The 25,961-nt window shown below is 48.7% G+C and overlaps 1 pseudogene; it reads right to left on the bottom strand.

Annotated features, from left to right (window-relative positions):
* LOC131094598 (zinc finger protein 345-like) overlaps positions 1-23,433 on the bottom strand; it is a 113,611-nt pseudogene extending 90,178 nt beyond the window's left edge.
* Positions 23,434-25,961: the final 2,528 nt, after the last annotated feature.

The following is a 25,961-nucleotide window of genomic DNA, read 5'->3' as shown; positions in this document are numbered from 1 at the left end:
ACGCAAGCACACCCATTCCCTATATAGTAAACCTGTGATTGTGTTCTATTATGCGGAAGCATTTCTAAGGTACATACACTATTTTCGGCATCTAAGCATAAATCTTCTGCTTCTACCACAGCATTTTCGCAAACATAGCCTAATTGTCCTCTAGGAATACATGCTTCTGTGCTAACCAATTGCCACCTATTTTTGGTATAATCATAACTGGCCCAGACATTATGGTCTATTGGCCTGACAATGACATCTTGATGTATTGTCCCTAGAGTGAGGATAGGAAAGATAGCTCTTTCCTCTGCCGCGCTAATGGTGAGGACATAAGCTTCAATGTGTTCTTGTTGAGGCTCATAAGTGAAGTTTACTAATTGCCACCAAGCTTGGTGGTCCTTCTCAAATTGTGTAGTATGATTGTCCTTTAATATTGTTTCCCTTATTTCTTGAGGTAATATACCTGACGTTCCTTCTCTCATTATTCCTGCCGCTACTGATTGTACCCATTGTTGCGTCTGAGAGCATTGGATAGCGAGTGCAATGTCTTTGCTAAGTTCCCCTGTGTAGTCAGCGAGCTTCACAAAATCCTCTGCAGTATGGTTTGCTACCATGGTTAGTAATTTTACCACTAGCGATTGTGTTTCAGCTAATGTAAGCATGGATGAACTGAGGGGCACCTTAAGCTTTCCTAAGTTCGACGTGACGGTACTTAATTTGTTCACTAATACCTCTTGATCTATCGTATTTACTATACCAAATCCGGTGCCAATCCACCCACTTAGATCTCTTTTTGCTCTTCTGTGATGAGACCTTGTCAATAGCCATGCATTCCATCCCTTAAGGCTTTGCTGTATAAATGGTCGGCAATCCTTCTGCAAATCCGTAATATCGGTGTGAATGTTCATCTGCACCTTTTTCAGGGAATAAGTGGGGTCTAACAATAATTTTAGTTTGTTAGATTTTCTTATCACCTGAGGCCCTATAAAGGTTAGCTTATGTACTACTTTACATTCCACCAGTAGAGTGGTTTCTTGGGGCAAGTCTAGTTCTGGATACAATGGGATCACGTCTCCTGGTAATTCCACCTTATATTCGACAGCACGCCTAGGGAAGCTAAAACCCTGTTCCAGCGTTTTGAACTCCCTTTCACATGTGAACGTCATCGACTGATCCAATCTAAATGCCATCTCACACTGTGCTTTCCCTTCCTCAGGACCACTAGATGCTACGATCTTTCCCACAGGAGAGAGAAGGGGGTGAAGGTCAAGGGTTATGTTTTGAGGATGTAGTTCCCCAAGTGAATCTTCTCTATAAATCACCGAGTTTCGGGGTTGTGATCCGGGTGGGTCTTCCCTGAAGTCACTCCACTGACATGAAATTGGGCCCTTTTGCTGGATCCAGACAGTGGGCTTGCCCATTTTCACTGGACTAAAGGTAATTAGGTTATGTTCAGAGGCTGGCATCAAGGGTTGAATTGTTAATACTAGCCGCCTTGTTTTTCCTTCTACTGGGTCAAGCTCTCGACACCCAATTTGGATTTGGTCTCCCTTGTATGCTACCATGGAGGGCTGATCCCATACTTTACTCGCGTATGGCTGATTGTTACGTAAGGCATAAACCTCGAAATAGGGTCCCCTCATTCCCAACTCCGGGTGGATACACTGGTGTGCATGAGACCATGGGTCTATTGGGGCAGAGTCTTGGGGAAGAGCTATACTTATCGAGAGTCCTGTGATCAGAGTTGTAAAGGTTTGAGGTGGAGTCAGGATCATGACGTCTGCTCCTCTTGTTTGTTCTCCGGAGCTTTCTTGACCCGTGAATAATGGATCCACGTAGGTCGCTCCTTGATCCGAACCGCGGTGAAGGTAGTCAGCAGCACTTGGAAAGGTCCCTCCCACTTCTCTTGTAGGGGTTTTCCTAAAAGATTCTTAACATACACCCAATCACCGGGATTAAACGGATGCAATTTGCAATCAGGTTGTTTAGGTTGGTGCTCTATCATCACAGTAGCATTTTTATCAAACTGTTTCCCCACCGTAATTACATAATCGTAAATGTATTGATTACCGATTTGGTCTATGGCGTCCCCATTTACAACTTGCATAGCATAAGGTCTACCATACAAAATTTCAAATGGGCTTAACTTTTCTTTTGATCTTGGTTTGACTCTCAGCCTCAGCAGAGCAATAGGCAAAGCTTGATACCACTGCAAATTAGTCTCCTGGCATATTTTGGCAATTTGCTGTTTGATAAGATGATTCATCTTTTCCACTTGCCCACTGGCCTGTGGACGGTAAGGCGTGTGTAATTGCCATTTGATTTGTAATGCTTTACTTATTGCTCTCACTACTTCTGCACAGAAATGTGTACCCCTATCCGAAGAAATGCTCTTCGGTACCCCAAACCATGGAATAATTTCATTCAACAGTACTTTAGTTACCTCTCTTTCCTTATTTGTCCTACAAGGGAATGCTTCAGGCCACCCAGAAAATGTATCAGTTAATACCAACAAATACCGAAACCCCCCTTTTCTTGGGAGTTCAGAAAAATCAATTTGCCATACTTCACCTGGGAATTTACCTCGATTTATGGCTCCTTGGTGTACCTTGGTTCCCATATTCGGGTTGTTTTTCAGACACCGCTCGCACTGGGACATAAGGTGTTTTACAGTAGTAAATAATTTCGGTCCTGCTATCCTGGTTTGCAAATATTGGTAAAGCGGATCTAGACCCCAATGGGCCTTCTCATGTTCTGCTTTTACGAACTGCCACATCACGTTTCCTGGTACTACTAACTGTCCTGTTTCCAATTGACCCCAACCATTTTCTGATATTTTGCCCTTATTTCTTTGAATCCATCTATGATCTGATTCCTGGTAATCTGGCCGGATGTTGGTATCCAGCTCTCCTGGTATTAGGGCCACTATTTCCACTTCCCTAGTTCTTGTGGCAGCCAATTTAGCTTCTGTATCTGCCTTCCTGTTCCCTATTTCTGGAATAGTGTTACCTTTCAGATGTCCCTTACAATGCATTATGGCCACTTGTGCTGGGAGTTGGACCACCTCTAGCAATCGCAGAACCTCCTCTGCATGTTTGACTGTTTTTCCTTGTGTAGTCAACAGTCCTCTTTCTTTCCAGATGGCTCCATGAGCATGTACAACGGAAAAGGCATATTTAGAGTCTGTCCATATATTAATTTGCATGTTCTCCGCCAATTCCAGGGCTCGAGTCAGAGCTATCAGCTCTGCCTTTTGAGCTGAAGTCCCTGCAGGCAAGGGGTTCGACTCAATTACCCTTTCTGTAGTAGTGACTGCATAGCCAGCCATTCTTACTCCTCGCTTCACGAAGCTGCTGCCATCCGAGAACCAGTTGTCCGCATCTTCGAGCGGCTCTTCTTTGAGATCTGGGCGACTGGAATAGACGGCTTCAATTGTTTCCAGGCAGTCGTGTTCGATGGGTTCTGCTGGGGCTCTCCCTTCTAGAAATGAAGCTGGGTTCAGAATGTTAGTTACCTGAATGGTTACGTCATCTGATTCAGCCAGGATGGCCTGGTATTTTAGGAATCTGGAAGGCGACAACCAATGGTTGCCTTTCTGTTCCAGCACAGCCGACACAGTGTGAGATACTAACACAGTCACCTTTTGACCCAACGTGAGCTTCCTGGCCTCCTCTATGTTAATTATCACTGCGGCCACTGCCCTCAGACAGCCTGGCCATCCTTTACTTACTTCATCCATTAGCTTGGAGAAGTAGGCCACAGCTCTCTTGTGTGGTCCCAACTGCTGTGCTAGGACTCCTAGGGCCATCCCTTGTCGCTCATGGGAGAACAGCCAGAATGGTTTTGATACATCTGGGAGACCTAAGGCTGGTGCTCTCATTAGCTCCAGCTTCAACTTCTTGAAGGCCCCTTCTGCCTCGGGAGTCCAAACTAGGACGTTCTTAGTTTCCTTCAACAAATCATACAGTGGTTTAGCGAGTATCCTGTACTGGTAGATCCATAGCCGACACCAACCTGTCATCCCCAGAAAGGCGCGCAGATCTCTCACCGTCTCTGGTTTAGGCATCTGGCAGATGGCCTCTTTCCTAGCTGCTCCCAGGGATCGCTGTCCTCTGGAGACTTCGTATCCCAGGTACACCACTTCTTTTTGCACCAGCTGTGCTTTCTGTTGAGAGACTCGATATCCACTTAAACCCAGGAAATTTAACAAGGAAATAGTCCATTCAATGCATTCTTCCTCTGTCACTGTTGCTATTAGGAGGTCGTCTACAGAAGGGCAGAAGGGTGCCCTCTCCCAGCGGCCTTTCCCACTGTTCTAATTCTTTGGCTAACTGATTCCCAAAAATCGTGGGGGAATTGCTCCATCGTTGGGGCAATACCGTCCAGGTAAGTTGGGTCTTTCTTCCTCTATCTACAGATTCCCACTCAAAGGCAAAAATCTTTTGACTCTCGGGAGCTAAGGGAAGGCAGAAGAATGCGTCTTTCAAATCTAATACGGTGAACCAGGCCAAGTTATCCTTCAGTCTAGTTAAAAGCGTGTATGGATTAGCAACTACCGGATGTAATGTCTTGGTTATTTCGTTTACTGCTCTCAGATCCTGAACTAGTCTATAAGCTCCATTAGGTTTCTTTACTGGCAGGATTGGTGTATTAAAATCCAATTCGCATTCTACCAATAACCCCAGTTCAAAAAACCTTTTGATTATGGGCTCAATCCCCTTCCTGTCTTCTATCCTCAGAGGGTATTGTTTTCTTACCACCGGTCTTGCCCCAATTTTAAGTTCAACAACAATCGGTGCTGCTTGTTTTGATTTTCCAGGTATATCAGTAGCCCACACTAATGGGTATGTCTCGCTCAGGATTCGCTCGAAATTGTGATTCTCAGGTTTACGTTCCACACAACTGATTGTTAGGCTTAGAGCTGTAATCAGTCGTTCCTCATTTACTTGAAATTCCAATTTGACTTTGTTGAACTTTATTATGGCTCCTAAGTTCTCCAAAAGGTCTCTTCCCAATAAGGGCTTTGGCGAATTTGGTAAATACAAAAACTGATGAATTCCCATTTGTTTCCCAATTTTGTATTTAATGGGTTTCAAAAAGTAAGCCTTTTCTGGTTGGTCTGTTGCTCCCACAACTTGTACAAATTCATCCCCTTTAGGCACCAATTCCTGATTTAAAACTGAAACAGTTGCTCCCGTATCAATCAAAAAGTTCAATTCCTTTTTACCTTCCCCTAGCTCCATTTTAACCAGTGGGTCTGCTAGGGTACGGCCCACCGGTCCCCCTCATTCACTATCCTGATGTGTGGTAGTAGTAGTGGCCATTAGCCTTTCCCTTAGTTGGGGGCATACTCGCTTCCAGTGTCCCATCTGTAGGCAGTACGCACATTGATATGGCCCTACTCTAATTGGGTGGGGTTGGAGCCTCCCTCCCCCTCCTACTGGGTTGCCTCTACCTCTTCCCCTGGTTCCAGGTTCCGAGTAACCTGTCTTCTGAGCTGCCACTGCTACAGCCACTACTCGAGCTATCCTCCTGTCCTCCTTTTTCTTCTCCTCAATTTCTCTATTATTGTATACCTTCCATGCCTCATTCAGCAGTGTCTCTAGGTTTTTATTTGCTGGATGCTCAAGCTTTTGTAATTTCTTCCTGATGTCTGGGTTACTCTGTCCCATCATCAACCCTAGCAAGTGCTGTTTCCCTTCTTCTGTTGCTGGGTCCAGGGGTGTGTATTGTCTCATCGCTGCCCTAAGTCTGTCCAAAAACTCCAGTGGGGTCTCATCCTTTCCCTGCCTGATGTCATATAGCATTGACCAATTGATAGCCTTAGGGATTGCATTACGCAAGCCCATCGCTATCAGTTTTCTATACTGCACTAGCCGCTGATAGTGCTCTGCGTTGCCCGGGTCCCATTCTGGTTTACTGCTGGGAAAATTATCTCCTAGTCTCCCTGATAATACTTGAACATGTCGTTTTCCTGTTTCCAATACGAGTTCCCTTTCTGTATCTGTCAACTCTGACAGCATCACCTCTATATCCTCCCAATCAATATCTAAATTCTTTGCCATTAATTAAAACCTCTTCGCTACTCCCTCTGGATTCCTCCTGAAGTTCCTTGCCTCATCCCTCCAATTGTTCAAATCACTCGTCAAGAACGGCACCTTTACTCTAGTCCTTTCCCCTACCATTGGCATGAGTTGTCGGAGGGGAGCTATCGTATGGTTCCCTTCCTCTCTTTGCTTTGCTTCCCCCCGTGCCACAGATCTGGTATAATACGAGTGACTGATCCCCTCCCCGGGATCTTCTTTCTGTGCCTCAATGTCTTCCCTATTCTTTCTCTTCTCTTTCCTCTTTCCCCCTTCCTGTCCTTCATTTTCACCTCTTATCTCTATTGCACAGTCCATCCAACTCCATCCAAAACATCCAACTCTTGTCCTGGGTCTGTCGCCCTTCTCGTATCTGCCGGCTCCTATCCTGTCCCGGGCTGCTGTCCCTCTCGTCCTCTGCTCCTCTCCCATCTCTCCTATCTTCTATCTGAATTACTATATTCAGTTTCTGTGAGTTGTTCTCTGCCTCCCTTTCACATGTCTCATTATCATTCTTCCCACTATATCTCAATTTAGAGACGTCGCCTCCCAGTGAGTTACTTTTGTCCCCAGTCCTTGGTGTGCTGGTTTCCATTCTACAGACACCTCCATTTCTGGATGTGTTGTTATCCCCATATGGACTGAGCTCGGGCAGGCTATGTGTCTCCCCTCGGCTCTCTGCTCCTGATGGACTGCCTTCTTCCCTCTCAACTTCTAGTCTGGGTGGGCTGTCAGCATTCATGTAGCTCCCCGACCCCTGTGGACTATCTAGTCCCTGAGGACTGCTTTTCCTCTCGTCAATCCCCAATTTTAATGGGCTACCCTCCTCCCAACTGTTGTCTAGCCTCTGAGGGCTGTGTCCAAACTTAGATTTCCACCATTGCTCCAGTTCCTTTAATGGGCTAGGATCCCCTTGTTCCTCTTTTGGCCTGGGAAGAGGCCCTTCCCGTCCTGGGGCGAATAGATGGTATTCCCACAGGCTTATTTCGCTCTCCTTTCCACTATCCCTTCTTGTTAACTTAAGACATTGTTGCCCAATGCTACATGCATCACAGCAACGTTCTTTAGGCTTTGAACCTTTCTTATCTTTTGGCAGGGCTAGTACTAGGGGGTCCTGAGGTGCTACGTTTACCCCGCACTCTTTTTGCCACTCCGGTTTATTTCTTAGGGTAAAGAACATGTCAGCATACATCACTTCGTCCCATTTATTAAGTCGGCAGAGGAAAAGCATCAGTTGTAAAATAGTGTTATAATTAGTTGTTCCCTCCAGCGGCCATTTCTCATTGTCATCTAACTTATACAACGGCCACCACTGTGTACAATATTTAAAGAGTGTCTTTTTACTTATGTTTCCCCCCGGAATCCCTCCCAAGTCCTTCCAGTGCTTTAGGATACATCCTAAGGGGGTTTTCATATTTACGTCCTTACTCTGTTGGCCTCCCATTGCTATTCCCTGTGTCTGTTTAACCGGATCAGTCTCTTTCTCGCAAGTACTGTATGCCAATTTATTTTAACACTTCATACACACAATTTCCAATCGCTTTGTCCGTTTCCGACCTGGCTTCTCGCAAAGAACAGGAAATGCGGAGTGGGACTCCCTCTCGCTTCGCAGCGATGCTGCGTCTCATTCACTCTCACCCATACCCACACACCTTTATGAAATAGTTCCTACCTTATGGTCTATATCAGAACAGACTGTTTTACCAGGTAGGGTCACGAGAGGTCGCCTACAGACCGTGAGATACCGGTTTGCCAGATTCATGCAATTGCAAGGCACCGTAGACAGTATAACATTTGCAGGGGGTGACAAATTTCTTCCCGGACGTCTATCAACTTATTCTCTTCTAAAAGAATAAATAGAGAGTGACAAGACGTTTCCTGTAAGATTTTGCAACAGACACATAGAACAGACACAAGAAGACCACCGGCTGACAGATCTCTCTCCCGTTCTCAGAGAGCAATCTTAGTTCTTGACCCTTAATTCACAGTATTATAACATCAAACACAATGTTAAAACAGTTTCCCACACAATAAAAACAAACCAAAGATACCAAGATAAACAAATACTCCTTCCAGCAGGACTTTAACCTGCGTTTCTATTACCGGGCCTCTAACCCAGCTGGGATTCTTTACTGGGGCGTCCCCCGGCTTTCCCTTCGAGCGGTCATGTCTGACTCCCGTTTCCCAACAAAGCGCTTTATCCCAAAACCAATAAACAATTAAAATACCTCTTAATTGGAGCAGGAGATGCAGGGAACCCTTCGTCCACCAAAGAGCGTTGGTCCGGGGGGAGTCTCTTCTGACAAAAATTCGTCAGGGGCGCCCAGAGGGTCCCGGCCCCAGACCTGGCTCGGGAGGACCCCTTAAGGCCTGGATCTCCTGTCTGGTCCCATCTGGGTCGTCAGAAATGATGCCGAATTTTGCCCCAAAAGGCGAGAATAACTGCCTAAGAGACTTAGCTTAAGTCAAATAAGCAGGAGGCATTTTATTGCGACGCGTCGGAGAAATCACAAAATGGATTTCTGAGTTTCCCATAACAAAGGCAAGCCTTTTATACAGTTTTGGATATAGGATTACATCAGATCATATACATAATCATATCTTTGCATGAATATTCATATGGGGCATGGTGTAGGCGGAGCGTGGGCGGGGATACCTCTTTTGAGGATCATCTTGGTGGTCGTTCCGGTTGCCTTCATCATGGGCTGGGGTCTCCTAATGAGTCTTCCTCCTTGAACCTTTGAACCCCTTTCCTAATTTGGCCAATTCCCGGTGTACTTGGCTTGGTCCCCATGGATTGGCAAGGCTCTTAGGGTCAGTTTGACATTGTTGGCTCTGAACATGCTTAGCCCATCAGTTCCCCTATCCCTGTCTCTCTTTCCTGTCATTGTGTTCCATGCTTTAGCCAATTTATTGCTCTATGTGTTTCCTAAATGCTATGCTTTCTTCAAATGCCTCACATTCTATGTTTTAACTCATTATTTCTTGAAGGCTATCTGTTTTGGGGCTTCAAAGACATAATTACCTGATTGCTTCTCCTGCGTTTGCTGCTTTGGAATGTGGTCTGGAGATTGTTTACCAAAATGTGCATATTTGATTGGTTTCCTGTGAATTGTTTTTACTTAATCACCAATCACCATCAGCTCTGTCGGACTCTGAGGAGTCAGTCACGAGTTTTCATTATCATTCTTTTTAAGCCTTCTGTCTGTATCCTTTCTTATTCTTTAGTATACTTTTAGTACAGCATAATGTAATGTAATGTAATGTAATGTAATGTAATGTAATATAATATAATATAATATAATATAATATAATATAATATAATATAATATAATATAATATAATATAATATAATATAATATAATATAATATAATATATCAGCCTTCTGAGAACATGGAGTCAGATTCTCATCTCTCACCTCATCCTGGGAACCCTCAAAAACTCAACAAAGACATAATTGTTTTGCCTGCTTTCGTTTCCTGTTTATAGATTGATATCAGCAATGTCTAATTGATACTGACCGCCAGCATCTTCAAATTCAGTCTGAACAGATATGAAAATCAAGGCTGACAAACAATATCACTTTGTCCCCATCCCCAGCATTTCCCTCATCCAACCCTTGGCACCCCTATGGATCAGGAATGGTGTGGCCAGCAGGAGCAAGGCAGGGATTCTTCCCCTGTGCTCGACACTGCTTGGGCAGCACCTCGAGTGCTGTTTGTAGTTCTGGGTCCCCCAATTTAGGAAGGACATGGAAGGGCTGGAGCATGTCCAGAGAAGGGTAACAAGGCTGGGGAGGGGTCTGGAACACAAGTCCTGTGAAGAGTGGCTGAGAGAGCTGGGGCTGTTTATCCTGGAGATGAGGAGGCTCAGGGGAGACAAGGCAGTGTCAGGGCACAGGTTGGACTTGATGATCTTCAAGGTCTTTTCCAACCTTGCTGATTCTGTGATTCTCTGAAAACACCCTTGGAGCAGTTGAAGGATGAGCCCTGGGCCTCCTCTTCAGAAGCTCCAGCAGCCCAGGTGCCTCAGCTTCTCCTGCCAGCCCCAAAGCCCATCCTGTCAGTCCTGCAGAGTCTCTGCAGCTCCTCCTCATTGCCCAGAACAGGGAGCCCCAGAGCCAGACATAGCAGCCCAGATGTGCCCCCCTGGCCTGGGGTGCCTCTGGCAAGGGAGCAGCACCAGGCACTGCAGGAGCCTGCAGACAATTCCTGCAGCACTTGTAGGATGATCCTGCTGCCCAAGGGACGTTCCCATGGGGCCAAGTCAGGAACTGCAATGGGGAGTGGGGCCAGAGAGGAAAGGGCAAACAGGGATGGGCTGTTTGCAGGCGAGGGAACAGGGGTGGGGAATAGGAAGAAATTTGTACCAGAGAAGAGTAAAGAAAACAAAGGTGAAGCCAAGGAAATGCTCAGGGCAGTTTGGGGCTGGCTGCCAGGCAGCCCTGGCTCTGAGCAACAGCGTCTGCAGTGGGACAGGAATGTCCCAGCTGATGGGAACAAACTTTCTGGCTGACTGCAGAGGCCAGGACAAAGCTGAGTGGTTTCCCTGCTGTCTCCCAGCCCTTGCTGGCCCCAGAGGCTGATGGCATTTGTGCTCCCTCAGGTTCATGTCCCCACAGCAACAGCATGGGGGTGCTCCCCCTGCTCTGTGCAATGCAAACAGGGGCTCCTGAGCCAGTGCTGCTGTGTCTGTGCCTGCAAGGATGGGGCACCTGTGTGAGCTGGGGGAGAGGCCAGGGCTGCAGAGGGGGGATGTTGTTGGCAGCTCCATCAGGACGCTCTGGGACGCTGCCCTGTGCTGTCCAGTGCACTGGGGATGGATCAGCCCCTGCTCTGCTGCTCCTTCCCGTCTGCCCCAGGGCCCTTGCAGAGCCCCAGCCATGCTGTTTGCCCCCAGCCTGCCCAGGGCCAGCCTGGGGCTGCTCACGGGGCTTTTCTGTGCTGAGCATTGGCCTGGGTGTGTTCTTGAGAGAGCCTGGGCAAGGAGCTTGGTGCCCCCAGGGCCTGGCCAGAGGCGTCAGTGCTGCCCCAGCAGTGCCCATGGCCTGTCCCTGCTGCAGCCCCGGCACTGCCACCCCAGGGCTGCACCCGGCCCCGAGAGCACTCAGGCCCTGCAGCAACACCAGGGCCACCAGGGCAGCAGGGCAGGGCCACGGCAGCAGCACTGGAAACACCAAGTGCAGCTGCTGCTGCTGCTGCTGGGCACAGCTGCTGGGCCAGCACTGATCTGCCCCAGCTCTGCACACAGACATTGCCGCTGCAGCTCCAGAGAGGGCAACAAAAGGGGGAGGTTCAGTGAAAACTTTGCTGGGAGATCCTTTAGTTCCTTTAATGCCACCGAGAGCGCAGCCTCTGATTGACACAGTGTGTGGCCACAGGGAAGGTGGAGAGAAATAAAATGAGAAATGGCACAAGGAGTGGCTTTTCTTTGTGGCCAATATGAAAAAACTAAAACAATAAAAAAGAACCTCCAAAATGTAACTATCAAAACGTATCAAAGGTTATTACAAGTGATTTGCAGAAACTGGCCAGCAGTTTAATGTTCCAGAAACCATCCAGTCATCAGTGTCCACACTGCAGCCTTGAGCTCCTGGTTTCTTAGGCTGTAGATGAGGGGGTTCAGGGCTGGAGGCCCCACTGAGTACAAAATTGACAGGGTCAGATCCAGGGATAGGGAGGAGATCAAGGGGGCCTTCAGGTGAGCAATCATGACAGTGCTGAGGAACAGGGAGAGCACGGGCAGGTGAGGGAGGCAGGTGGAAAAGGCTTTGTGCCATCCCTGCTCAGAGGGGATCCTCAGCACGGCCCTAAAGATCTGCACATAGGAGAAAACAATGAACACAAACCAGCCAAGTCCTAAACAGGCACAAACTTCAATGAGCCCAAGTTCCCTGTGGTTTTAGTGTGAGCAGTAGACCTTGAGGATCTGGGGGATTTCACAGAAGAACTGGTCCAGGGCATTGGCCTGCCACAGGGGCAGGGAAAATGTATTGGCTGTGTGCATGAGAGCATGGAGAAAGGCACTGCCCCAGGCAGCTGCTGCCATGTGGGCACAAGCTCTGCTGCCTAGGAGGGTCCCGTAGTGCAGGGGTTTGCAGATGGACACGTAGTGGTCACAGCACATGATGGTCAGGAGGGAAAACTCTGCTGAAATGAAAAAGATAAAACAAATTAGTTGGACTGCACACCCTTTGTAGGAGATGGTGCTGGTGTCCCAGAGGGAATTGCGCATGGCTTTGGGGACAGTGGTGCAGATGGAGCCCAGGTCAGTGAGGGCCAGGTTGAGCGGGCAGAAGAACATGGGCGTGTGCAGGTGGTGGCCACAGGCTACAGCGCTGATGATGAGGCCGTTGCCCAGGAGGGCAGCCAGGGAGATGGCCAGCAAGAGGCAGAAGTGCAGGAGCTGCAGCTGCCCTGTGCCTGCCAATGGCAGCAGGAGGAAGTGGCTGATGGAGCTGCTGTTCGACATTTGCTGTGGCTGCACTTGGGCACCTGTTCATGGAGAAAAGGGCAGTGAAGGATTAGAGGAGATACCTGTAACCAAAATCAAAGCCATTTCCCACCTACCCTGCCCTGGAACACACAGAGACACCCTTTTGTGTGCAAGAGTTGCAGAAATTTTTTATCAGCTGCCCCATATCTCTGCTGGTATTCTTGGATATCAGAAACTCTCAGCATTCCTCTGCCCCCAGGGAGAACTAAGCAAGTTCTCTGAGGCTAAGTGATGAGTGGAGAGTAAGGGGAGATGATCTGTTGTTCTGACCTGTTCAGTGTTTCTCTGGACTGGAACCCTTCTCAGGTGGAGGGTGATCACCTTCCCACATTTCCCCTAAAATGGGACCAGGCACTGCTGGGAGCAGAGGGATCCACCACAGCCCAGCTCCACATTTGTAGCCAAGGACTAACATCACTCATTCCAACAACCCAGCAACATTTTCAGTGTCACAAACCTCTGCCTTTCCCCATGGATCTTATCACTCAGAGATGATCTAGGACAGGTTTGCAAGCTGGGTTGAAGCTCCTGGCTTGGACTGAAATCTCAGAGGGACTTCCAAGTGTCCTTATGATGGCATTGGATGAAGGAAGATGCAGCTCCTTTCCTGGCTGCACTGACAGCATTGCCCAGAGCTGGGCACTGGGCACAGCGTCACCCTGAGCCAGCTGTGCCCCCTCCAGAGCCCCCAGGGCCGGGCAGCTGCTCCCAGCCCTGTGCTCTGCAGAGGGAACTGGGCCCGGGGCTGCAGAGCTGCCCCATGGCTCTGCTGCAGCTCTGCCTGCACAGGAGGGGCTACACGCCTTGGAGCCCCGGCCCTGACGGCAGAGGCTTGGCTGGGGCACAGGAGGGAGGGGGCTTGTTCAGAGGGAGGGCCTGCACTGGAGGGGATCCTGTGGACATCTCTCAACTTGCCCTGCCACAGCATTGCTGGGTTTTGTTTTCTCTCATTGCCTGATCTTCTCTCTGCTTCCTGAAGATTTTCTTCCTGCAGGGGTTTCCCTGTGCCTGATCTGTCCCTGCCAGCACTCACAGACCCTAAATCTCTGCACTCTCCCTGGCCTAACAGAACCCTGCCTGTTTGCAGGGCACTGTCTGGGGGCAGGTTCTGTTTGCAGCTTGGAGAAAGGACAGCTCAGACTGAGCCTGATGGCTCCAGCAAAGGTGCTGCTGCTGCTGCTGCTGACCATGGACAGAGTGGCTGAAGGCACATTAGGGATCTCCTGTGAACCTACTGGTCACTAAAAGGAACAGTTTGGTTGTCTCAGGCACCACTTACCAAAATTCATAACTAATAATTAATATTCATCCTTTAATATTTATCCGCCCTCCCTGACACTCTCCAGTAGTAGGAATCTGAGCACAAACTCTTAGGAAATTCCCTCATTTTTATCAAAATCTATGTCTTGGAATATTCTGTGACTGATCAGAACCCCTCAGTACATCAGAGCTTCATGAGCATTTCACCTCCCCTGCACCAGAAATACCCAGAGTTGTACTCACAGAGTCAGCAGACGTTGGGATGTTGCAGCTTTAGGAGATAACTGCAGGAGTTGCAGCTGCATTTTCCTGCAGCCAGAGATTCCTGTGCCAAGGCTGGCAGTGATTCTGCCCCAGGCACTTCTCAGCCCCTTCCCAGCCCTGCCTGATTGAAACTCTCTGTGCCTCTGTGCTGTGCCTGGGGTGGCTGCAGGCAGTGCCCCAGCCCTGCTGGGCTGTGCACAGGAGCTGCTCCTGGGCAGAGCTGTCTCTCTGCAGTGTTGCCATTGCCAGGAGCTGCCTCTGGGCCAGGAGCCCAGCCCAGCTCAGCAGCACAGACACAGCACAAAGACTAGAATGAGCCTCTGGGGCTTTGTGCTGATGCCCTGAACATCAGTCCCTGAGAGGGAGCTGAAGAAACCTCTCAAGATCTTCGAGTCAGAATCCAACTCCAAAATCTCTTTGACTTTTAATAGCTCTCACTGAGGGACACGACAGAGAAAGTGTCCCCAGGCCCCAGGCAGAGCAGAGAACTGGAGGCACTGATGACAGCTGGGGACAAAGAGAAGACAAGTCTTGCTGCCCAGGGGCACAGCAGAGTCTGTGCCACCAAGGGCTGGGAGGAGACACCTTGTCCTGAGACACTGGGACCTCCTGGCACAGCCCCATCCAGGCTAGGCACTGTCAGCCCCTTGTCCTGCCCTCAGCATCCCCCCCTAGCTCACATCCCAGCGGCCTCAAGGATCTGCTGGAAGGAGTCCCTGGGGAGCCTTGCTCAGCAATGGCGCTGGGGGCTCCTGAATGCTCCCTGCAGGGACTGCAGGTTTTTCAAAGGACTTTGGGTTTTGCTTTGGCCTTGCAGTCTCTGAGAGCTTTGTGCAATCATGGCCTCCAATTTTCTGCTGTAATTAGTCCATGGAGAGGCTTTGTCAGTAACAACCCTCAGTGGGGCTCATTAATGCTTCAAGGTACTTCAGTTATTTTAAGGTACTTGGTGTTTCCCTTTTGATAGAGACTCCGTGAGAGATTTGTGCAATCATGGCCTCAGTTATCTGCTTTAACGAGTCCTTTGAGAGCTTTGTATTGACACTCAGTAGAACTCATTAATACTTTGAGGTAATAATGGTTTTTAAGGTGCTTTGGAATTTCCTTTCCTCAGTGAGGCTTCTGAGAGGTTTTTGTGCCATCTGGCCTCCAGTTCTCTCCTCCAAGGAGTCATGAGGACCATGTTTGGGGAGGGACCTCAGTGGGACTCATTCATGCTTTGAGACACTCTGGGGTTTTCTTCTGTCTTTGACTCCTGGAAAGGTTTGTGCAATCTCCTCTCAGACCTTGAGATTCAAGGGCTCAGCTCCAAATGCACCATGGGGCTCATTAGAATCAAGCAAGTCCTGACAAACCATGGTTTTGCCTTGATTTCCCTCTACTGTAGTGCAGTTCACTAGGAAGTTTTTTTTCTATTGCTATGGAGAAATATTTCAAAGAGCTTCTAATAAATCCACATTCCTGTTTTAAGGGTGTATGGTTCTATTTAGAGAAGAAATGATAGCAGCCTTCTGTGACTTATATTGACCCAGAAACTTTCCTAAGGAGCTCTGGCCTGCTCTGAGAAGCTGTGTCTTGAGATCTGACACAGTGTGGAGAGCCTTGCTCCACATTTCCAAACCCCATCCTGTCTCTCCTCACTCACCTGGCATCAGCTTAGCTTGGAGAACTGGCTGCTCTCAGGCAAAGAGGGTTTTTTTTCTTTTCTTTTAGCGCTCTAAAACTCCTAAGCTCCCTGTTGAAAACAGACACCCTCTTCAAGTGTGTGCCAAGCCCAAGCTGCCACCAAGACCCCTCCAGACTTGCCCTGGGCCAGCTGTGAGGATGTGTGGAGGCCCAGAGGCCTACCATCAGAGTCTCAATCCCCCAGACATGGAGGACTGGTTCTAGATAAGAGGAATAGGCTTTCAGGTTAGGGTGAGATGCTTTCTTCTCATATTGACCTTTGCAGACACATGCTGATTTATGTTATGTTAGGTTACCCCATTGGCCCATTGGCCTAATTACCCTAGTTCAGCTCCTATTGCCCACGTTTGTTTGGCCCTAGAATGTTCTCTCTCTGTCCCTCAGTTTGCTGTATTCCTCCACCCTTGTTTCCTATTGGCTGACCTGAGATCTGACCCCTCCTCTGCACCATTTTCCCCCATATCCATTCGACCCTCATCCTCAGCTCCACCCTCACTACCCCATATAAGACCCTGATCCCTCAGCCTACACCCTGTCTTCGTCCCTGGACCCTGTTCATCTGTGTAGCCTGTTCCTGTACCAATAAACCCAGTTTGCTGGAGATCATATGAAAACCCATCCTGCTCATTCTGTCAGCTTTCTAAGGTAGCAGTGAGGTTTGGGCTTATGAGTGCTGGATGTTCCAACGGCCTCAGTAGTGCCATGATGCTACACATGGCGCCCGAAGAGGAACCAGACTCCTTAAGGTCCCTGGGAGCGTCTCCAGCAGTGATCCTGCCAGCCAGACGTCACTGGAAGCTGTACCCCTTCGGGTCAGCCACAACACTGAAGTGAGACTCCAGTTTTATCTAATCTCACTAAAGAAGAAGTTGATAATCCCCTCAACATCTATGGGACCTGCTTCTCTGACAGCCCCATAAGCCCACTTTGGCTGGAGATTGTGCCTGTGAGACTGAGAGTGAGAGACTGAGTGGCAAAGAGCTCCCAGCGGTTTGGGCTTCTGATTTTCTGTTCCTGTGGGTAGGCATTCCCTCTTCCACTGGGGGCAGCTATGGGAAATACTCATTCCCAAGCTGAAAAAAATGTTTTGTTAAGTTTTGGAGAGTTTTAAATTTAGAGGGGAGTTAATTTTCTGAAGGGAGTTTAAAAGGTATTGCTCATGGTTATTTGAGGATCTTCCTGATATCTCTGTTGATTCTCTCTATCAGTTATCATTTTGGGATGCTGTTGGGGATAAGCTTTATATTTTACAAAAACAAGGGGTTTTAAAAGTTGAGAAATTTTATCTGTTGTTTCATTCAATTTATAGGATCATTTAATGAGTTCATGGTTTCAACCCTTTGCCCTGGTTTATTCAACCCACACTTCACGTTCCCGAACCCAGGTTCCCTGAGAACAGGATGGGAGATGGAGCCTGCCCTTTGGCACAGACAAGCCATCTGCTGTCTGCCATCTCCCCTCCTTTTCTGTCCTCTCTTCAGGGTGGCAGTGGCCATGCTGCCTTGAGATATTCCCTCACCCACATTCCTGCATTCCCTACTTCTAATCCTCCTTCCTATAAATCACAAGATGGCAATACTCCTGTTAGAGAGACTGCCATTTTTGATTCCCTCCCACCTTCATTCCCATTTCCCACCTTTGCTCCAGGTGCCTCCTCTGTGTCGGGTCTCACCTTAATGTTGAATTCCACTGCCGCATTAGTCCCTCCCCTATCATCAGAAAGGTTCTCCCCAATGCGGGCTGCACCTCTCCACTTCCAGGCCCCTTCTCCAGTCCAGCCTCTTCCAGTTCCCACATCACTGGAACCGGACATGGGGCCAACTAGAAGGAAGCCATTTTGGCTACCAAAGACCTTCAATGCCAGGCATTGCCGGTCGGCACAAAGGCCTGCGCCTCTGCCAGCAGACCTGCCTCCTCTACAGAGGAAAAGAGTGATAGCTTATCTGAGAGTGAGGATGAGCCCAAGGATTCTTGGCAGAGGATGCGGAGAAAAGCTGCAAAGGAGGAGGACTGGGAGGTGGTATCCAAGATTCAGGTGGCACCTGTGCAGTCTAAGTGGGGCCAAAACCTAAATGGGAATCCATAGGGAATAGATTCCCATTTAGGTTTTGGCCCCTGGGAATCCATAGGGAATAGATTCCCATTTAGGTTTTGGCCCCTGCTTATACTGCACAGGTGTGACCTGAATGTTGGATTCTCTACCTCCATAGGGAAATGAAGGACTTAGTAAAGCTGCCAAGGATTATGGGAGGGGTTCTCCCTATTTTAACAATTTGCTGGACATGCCATTTACTGCCCACACAATGGTACCACAAAATTTAAAATGGTGTATGAAAATTATATTGTCATCTGATGAATTTATTTTCTGGAAAGGAGTTTGGATAAATAAAGTTCATGAGTTACCAAAAGGTTATGTTGAGGAAGAAGGGCGACAGCACCTCACAATGGACCACATTACCAGGGAAGGAGACTATACTAGACTGCAGTATCAGGCTGAAGTCATCCCCCAGTCAATACTGGAAGATCTCAAAGGCGCTGCATGGTCCACCCTCCTCCAAACACCTGATGCTTCTACACCCCACACTGACTTCACTGACATTCACCAGGGCTCGGATGAGAGCTATATCAAGTTCATAAAGCACCTTATGAAAGCCCTGGAAAAACAGGTAGTTGATCAAAAGGTCCAGGATTATCTTAGTAGCAAATTAGCTTTCTGTAATGCCAGTATTGACTGCAGAAAGGTTCTTCACAGCCTCCCCCTTGACCCTGAGCCAACCATTGCTCAGATGGTTGATGCTTGCATTTGCCAGGCGATCTTAGAGTGTGACTCCAGCCTAGACAAGGCCACCAGCCAGGGTGCAATTTAAATGCCGGTTGCAGCAAACGTGCTTCCCCACAATAAAGAATGTAATAAAGGCAGTGGAAACTGTTATAACTGCAGGAAAACTGGACATGTAGCAAACGACTGTAAATACAAGAATACTGTTCTGGTTTTTTACCCAGCCCTCAGTCCCACAGCCATTACCCAAACTGTTCTTGAAGCCAACAGCACTACCAGCCCTCAGGAAACTCCCAGCAGAGCATGAAATGAGGCCAAATATGAAGTTATTCTGTCTCACCCTTCCATTGGTGAGAGATGTCCTAGGTTACAATATAAAGATGTATTCTATTCCCATCCTCAAGAGCTGTTGAAACAGGAGGGGCATTGTTTTATTCCTTATCTCCTCTTAATAGGCCCAATGCCTTTCTGCATGACTCAGAGATAATGCCCTCCAGGAGCCATTTCTGTTTAATGGACCCACCTCATGACTCATAGAATGATATCAGGCCATTGTGAGATGCTCCACCCAGGGGGGAAGAGCTAAGCATGCGCCCCTGGATATTATCTGGGGTTTGGGACAAAACAAGCTGCCTTTCCACTGGATTCCCCAGAGCAACAGCTGCCCTTTCCACTGGATTTTCGGAGGTAGGTGGTGGTTTGACGAGAAAGAAGTGGGAATTCTGGGATGCTGTGGTCAAACCAATGGGTGCTTGGATTTTGATATTGGCACCTGGTGTAGCCAGTGGGGTTTGGACACACCTCTGAGAACACACAGGGGTTAAAAGCAGAGCTTCGGCCCTGGGAGGCTCTCTTGGGACTTCGAGGGAAAGAGGTTGGATCGCCCTACCTTGTCCAGCTCCGGCTGCTGGATGGGGGAGGGGCAGCCATGTGGTAGGCCTGGGCCTGGACAGAGACGGGGGGTGAGGAGGCCCTTGAGGATGGAAGGGTGGAGGAGCCCCAAGAGACATCCTCCCCCCAGGAGAGAGAGAGGGAGAGCCGGCGACGACGAATGTGATAGCAGCCGGCCCAGGAGGAGAAGGAAGGGGGGGAAGTGCAGCGAGGAGGTGCCCGGCCGGAGCAGCAGTGTGTGTGGGAGTGCTGGAGATCTGGGACAAGCAGAGACTGAAATTTTTAACCCCTTTCTTTCATGATTGGGACCTTGCAAAAATGCTGATCCTCCTCAGAGCTGAATAAGAAGAGAGATAAGAGATGAGATAACAAGGACTTGGCCTGGGGGAAGTGGAGAAGACTGGCTGAGTGGAGAGAGAGATGATTGGAGTGGCCTTTTGGCTGGACTTTTCTTGTGTAGCCATAGACTCAGTTTTATTCCTGTGACACAGGGACTGCACTTAGGGGGAGGCAGTGCCTCAGAACCAGGAGGGTCCATTGTGAGGACCCCTCGGCCGCAGGGGATTGGAAAAAAAGGGGGGGGACAGATGTCCCAAAGCAGAGACTGTGCCTTTTTGGAGTGAGACAAGGCATCCTTAAAAGACAACCCTAAAAGCAGCTCTGGTCCATGCACAGTCGTGAGAGCACTGGGCATGGAAGGAAGATGTCACAAATGGCAAAAGGACTTCCTGGGTGGTGCCGAGTGACATGGAAGCACACGAGGTTTCAGCGTGTTTCCAGGGGAAGCCTATGGTGCAAGAAGGACTCCTCTCCTCTTCATGGACTGAAATTTGAGTATTCTAAAGGGTGGTGCCAGACTGGGCAGTTGGTGATTTGGGGGAATGTATCGGATTGGGAAATTTTGGTGGTGGGGAGGAGGAAAGTGTTTTTTGTAAGGTTTTCAATTTTTTCCCTTATAGTTTTTTTCCTTCTTTTCTTGTAGTTTAGGTAATGAAGTTTTCTTTATTTCTAAGCTGGAGCCTGCTTTGCTTATTCCCGGTCACATCTCACAGCAGACATTAGGGAGAGGGTATACTCATGGGGGCACTGGCTCTGTGCCAGGCCCAAACCATGACACCCTACTACAGGATCGCTGCTCCAACATAACCACATCTGCCACTCCAGGAGGACTGCAGCCACCATTCCAAGTGGACTGCTACCAACACCCTGACCAGCAGAGTGACAGGTTACATTCTGACTTTATCAGTGTTTTTTATTTTGTATTATTGCATGATTTTTTTTCCTAATAAATTGTATTTCTGACTTTGAGTCTCTCTCTGGTTTTGCTTTCAAACTAGAGCAAATGGAAAAGCCTGTGTGGGTTTCCTGAAAAACAAACCCACCTCAGAAACCACCTGCTCAGTCCAGGCTGCCTGGAATGATGTCACCCTTCTACAAGGGACAGTGTGAGCATAAATGATCTCTGGGAGCAGAATTTTCTGAGTCTTGCAGCTGAATTCTCTGTCCCTGTCCTTTCCCTGGATCTGTGTTGCAGATGAAGCTACTGGTGCCATCCTCTCCTTTTACCTCTCTCTTGAATGCAAACAGATGTTCCCAGGTGTATTAAGCATGATTTTTCAAAGTTGCTACAAAACTTTTGTGTTCCTCATGGAATGAAGGGGCCATTTTGACACTGAGGAGGTGACGTGGAAGCAAGGAGTCAGTTGTGACCCATGGAACTAAGGGGCCATGGTGACACAGCTGGGCCACATGGATCCAGTGGTCCATTGTGACACTGTGGATCCAAGGAGACAATGGAGACACCCCCAGAACCTCATGGAACCAAAGAGTCCATGGTGACCCTGCAGGGCTGCATGGAGCCAATGGTCCATGGTGGCACTGCCCATCCAAGAAGGCCATTGTGACACTGAAGAACTTCATGACACCAAATATCCATGGTGACACAGCAGGGCAACATGGGAACCAAGGAACGGCTGTTGGCGGTATGGAAACTCATGGAACCAGGAGCCGTTGTGGCACTGCAGAACCAACAGAGCTGCTGGACCTTGTCCACTAGCCCTGCACAGATCCTTGGGAGGCATGGCAGGAGCAGCACCCTGGGAGCCTCTCTGGGATCCATGGCACACACTCCCAGGGGCGGGATTCCAGTTTCCAGACAGCAAAAGATGTTCCTGCCCTGGAAGGCAAAGCTCTTAAGAAGGAGAAAAAGGCCAAGTGGAGCAAGATCTTAGAGTGACATTTCACTGCCAGCCTTCATAGCTTCACCCGTGGTTGTTGTAGCTCCTGGATTGGGAAATAAATCAGGGCAGGGTCTTTGGTGGGAGCTGCCCATGGTCAAGAGAGACACTGAGGGAGAAACAGAGCAGGCAAAGAAAGGCAGGAGAGAAAGAAGGGCACAAACGCAATCAGCTGCGAAGGTGGCATTCTGAAAAATAAACTGGAACGGACAAAAAATGCAAGGGACAGAAGTCAGTAATTCTGAAAGTTTTATTTACTATCAAAATACAGGCCACACATCCAGCCCCACACAATCCCAATCCCACACCCTCAAATTTGGATGCCAGTTCTCCCAATCTCCTTCCAACCCCATCTCACCCTGAACATTGTGGAATCAAGTAGATTTGTCATGGGACTGAGTTTTTCTTAGGTGGGAATAAGGCATTTTGACATGGATTGGTCAATTTTGGGGTAAAATGGAGGTGTTTTCAATGGGATTGAATCATTTTGAGGTGACAGACCAATCTATCTGGAATTCTGGAGTGCAAAGATATGGAGAACACTTGCTGAAATCCCCCAAGAACCCACAAATCCTACACAACAAATGTTCACAAACCATAAATTCCACCTTAAATACATTTTAAATGGCGGGACGTTAGACATCCTTGATCAATTACTTTCATTTTAGTCCTATTTCAGGTGTTTTTAAGTGATAAAGACAAATCAGAAGAAAATTAGGGCCAAAAGGATAACCAGTCAGGTGTCCTCCCAACATGGATCACAGGGAATGTGGGTCACCAGTGTTCTGAATAATGTGGGTCCTCCCATGGGGATGAAGCTGCACCAGTGCACAAAGCTCCTCCTGCAGTTGGAGCACACGCAGGGCTTCCCTTACCGGTGCCTGCGTTGGTGTCGGGTCAAGGTAGAGCTGTGTGAGAAGCTCTTCCCACACTGGGGACACTCGTAGGGCCTCTCCCCGGTGTGGATGCGCTGGTGGATGATGAGGTGGGAGTTGCGTTGGAATCCCTTCCCGCAGTCAGGGCAGCGGAAGGGCCTCTCCTCAGTGTGAATCTGCTCATGCAGGATGAGATGGGAGCTGATCCGAAATCTCTTCCCACACTGGGGACACTTGTAGGGCCTCTCCCCGGTGTGGATGCATTGGTTCCTGATGAGTTCTGAGCTGCAGCTGAAGCCCTTCTCACATTCCTCACACTCGTAGGGCCATTGCCCGGTGTGGATCATCTGGTGGCGGATCAGGGTGCTGCTCTGGCTGAAGCTCTTCCCACACTCCAAGCACTTGTAGGGCTTCTCCCCATCGTGAAGCTGCTCATGCACCACCAGCTCCGAGCCCTGGCTGAAGCTCTGTCCACCTTCCTGGCCCCGGGTGGGCCTCCCTCCTCAGAGCACCCTGGGCTGGGTTTGGAGCCCCTCCTTCTGAGGGACCTCTGGGACTTTTCCTCCCCATTGGATTCTTGTGCCATGGAGCTGCTCAAAACGGCCTCTTCCATGAGGTTCTGCTGTGGGGATTTGTCCGCCCTGGTCTCCATGCGCACCTCCTTGTCTGGGGGAGGAAGGACAAAGAGAGGATGAGATTTGCCTCTGTGCCAGAGGGAAGGGGAAGGACATCTCCCTAGTGCTTCCCCGGCAGGACGGCATTGGCAGTGGCGTTGTCCTGCAGCCAGGGGCCATTCTGGGCTGGGTGATGGAGCAGGAGAGAGGGGGAACGGGGCACTGACTTCCTCCTCACCCACCTGGGTATCCTGGGGCATTGTCTCAGTTTGAATAGACAGGTATCTGCTTAGGAAGGCAGGAGTCTCCCTTGAAATGGAAAATGTAAACAACCTCCTTCTGAACAGTTATAATTTTAAAATTATGGGGCTCTAAGGCAACAGGTATGGGAATGGGAATAACAGTTATTTAGCAGGAAAATTAAAATATAAACGCAATAGTACGAAGAAAAAATACTGACAGATTCAGAATACGACCTGACACCGTATGGGTTACGGTGGTGGTGGCAGTCACAATAAACGGTGGCTGCAGTCCTGCTGCAGTGACAGGTGTGGTTTTGTAGAAGCAGGGATCCTGTAGAACAGTGGGGTTTTCCTCTGAAGATCCAGTGGTGGTGGTGTTGGGCCTGGTCTTCCTCTGGGAATCCAGTGGAAAAGGCTGACTCTGGTCTTCCCGCCCTCTGATTATATCCAGGTAGGAATGCTTGGCTCCTCACTCTGGGTAGAGATTCTCACAATGGGATGATGGAATTTTATCAGTCATGCAGTGGCACTCAATGGCCCCTTAACAGAAGATATCTCCGAGGAGGGAGGATGGGTTGTGGAAGAGATAAAGAAAACTGCTCAATTAACAGAAAATAACTGCCACATCAGATAGGAACAGAATACACGCCCCATATCCAACCTAAGACAGCTGGGAAATGCTTTGCAGTATTCTGTGTCTGTGTGTCTGTGTTCATGTGTATTTTACACTCAAAGTCCCCCAAATTTCCAAGAGGTTTTCCCTGGGGTTTTGTCTTGTCCCTGTGTCCCTCTGCACCTCCCTGTGTCACTCTGTCACTGTCACCTCCACACATCTTTGAGCCCACTGGCACCTCTCAGGTTTGCACTGAATCCCTTCCTCCTGCCCTCCAGCACCAGCAATGACCGTGGCAGGGAGCTCAGAGCAGGAGCAGCCAGGCCAGGGCTAATGACAGGATCAGGAGCACCTGGCAGAGGCAGGAGGAATCCCCCATTCCAGGCGTTGCAAGGGGGGCACCCGTGTCCCCTCCCAGCCCCAGGGTAACAGACCAGGGAGGAGATGCCTCAGCTGCCTCAGCTGAATTGCTTCCCTCAGCCCTTGGCCCGGGAAGTCTCTGACTGGAGCACAACCTCTAGAGGAGAGTTCCCACAAGGAAGAGAAAAGAAAGGAATTGTTTCTTCCCTTTCTCTCATCACTGCCCCTTGTGCTGATTTTCTTGGCATCTCTTAGCAAAACCAACAAAAAAGCATCTGGAATGAGGTGTTTCCCAGGGTCAGTTCCTAAATAGGGCCGAAGGAAGGTTTTCTGCCAGGGAAAAAGGGACAAATGTGGGATTTGTTCAGACAGTTGAAAACATGACAGTTTCTAAGCACTGGAAATCCAGAGACTATAAAAGCCAGAGTTTGCAGTTGTAATGGTCCATTGTCCTCCCTTTTCCCACTGCTGATTTGTCACATCCCAACTCCAGAGGAGCAGATTACGGAAAGAAGACCTGCAGGGAGTGTTGGAGGCCTAATCCCAGAGACTAGAAGAAAGAGTGAAATCAGGAAAAGATTTCCAGTTGGTTTCTTACCATATTGACCACAAATAGCTCTGCAGTCCATATGCAATATCCAGATGAAGAGGCACATTCCTGGTTTTTAATGCCAAATTGCAGTACTTTGGAACATCTTTCTGGATGAGAACAAACCACAGGCCAATAATTGACCCACTTCAGTTCCCAAATCAGAAATCATTCAACTTCTACCAAGATGTCTTTATCTGCAGATGTCCCAGATTGCAAGGCAAGATGGATTCCATTTGCCATCTGTATGGCAGTTTTCCTTATCTCTTCCACAACCACTCCTCCCTCCTGGGGGGACATCTGCTGATAACAGACTATTGAATGTCACTGCATGGCTGGTAAGAACTACAGCATCCCATTGGGAGATGCTCCGCCCAGAGGGAACAGCTAAGCATTCTAGCCAGATAGAACCTGGAGATTCTGGAATAGCAGCACAGCTTCTCCCCTGGATTTCCCAGAGGAACAGCAGCTGCCTCTTCTTCCACTGGATCCTCAAAGAAAGTCTACACCCTTTTCTACAGGACCCCCTGCTCTAACAGAACCACACCTGCCACTCCAGGAGGACTGCAGCCACATTTCCAGTTGGATTGCTACCAACAGGGTGTCAGGTTGTGTTCTGACTCTGCCATAGTTGTTTTAGTTTACTGCATTGTTTATTTTATCGTTTTATTTTCTTCCCTATGAAATAACTGTTATTTCCTGCTCCCATATTTTTTTGCCTGAGAGCCCCTTAATTTAAAATTTGTAGCAATTTGGAGGCAGGGAGGTTTGCATTCTCCATTTCATGGGAGGCTTCTGCCTTCCTTAGTAGACTCCTGTCTTTCCAAACCAAGACAGCAGGACAGAAGGCACTTTGATTCCTTTTGTCCCAAGTTTCTCCTGAGTTCATGACTTCACATGAACTGGAATGTCCCAAAAGCACAAAAAAAGCCACAATTAGCAGATCCAACCCCAGGCATTAAATGCACTCGATCCACGCCTTTC

The sequence above is a fragment of the Melospiza georgiana genome, chromosome 30 (genome assembly GCF_028018845.1).
Source record: "Melospiza georgiana isolate bMelGeo1 chromosome 30, bMelGeo1.pri, whole genome shotgun sequence".
NCBI classification, from domain to species: Eukaryota; Metazoa; Chordata; class Aves; order Passeriformes; family Passerellidae; genus Melospiza; species Melospiza georgiana.
Note: the sequence above shows the minus strand (reverse complement) of the source record. Positions and strands in the feature narration are given on the sequence as shown.